Source organism: Dipodomys ordii, unplaced genomic scaffold (assembly GCF_000151885.1).
Source record: "Dipodomys ordii isolate 6190 unplaced genomic scaffold, Dord_2.0 Scaffold77, whole genome shotgun sequence".
NCBI classification, from domain to species: domain Eukaryota; kingdom Metazoa; phylum Chordata; class Mammalia; order Rodentia; family Heteromyidae; genus Dipodomys; species Dipodomys ordii.
The window spans coordinates 5,216,878-5,217,317 of NW_012267293.1; positions in this window are offsets into that span (position 1 = coordinate 5,216,878).

The following is a 440-nucleotide window of genomic DNA, read 5'->3' on the forward strand; positions in this document are numbered from 1 at the left end:
TGTCATCCTCTCTTCCTCTCCCTCCCTCCTCCCATCTCTTCTCTCCTTTACACACTCTCTTTCTCCCTCTCCCTTTCTCTCTCTTTTTCTCATTCTGTATTTATCCATCTACCTATCTCTCTCTCTGGCAGTGTGCTATTTAGTATCCAATCCCAGGCCTCATGCACACGAGGGAAGTGTTCCACTACTGAACTGCAGCCTGGCCCTGTCCATTGTCAAAGGCGGCTCCAAGTGCTGCTGGGTACCAGCTTCCGTGTCCCCGTGTCCCCACAGCCAGGGTAGCGCTTATTGAAGGTGGTCAGGCCAGCGGCGCTTGTAGCACGAGCACCCACATCCCATTAGGCACCCAGGGTGCGCCAGGAACTTGCCCGGCGTGCCCCAGGGTGCGCCAGGAACTTGCCCGGCGTGCCCCAGGGTGCGCCAGGAACTTGCCCGGCGTG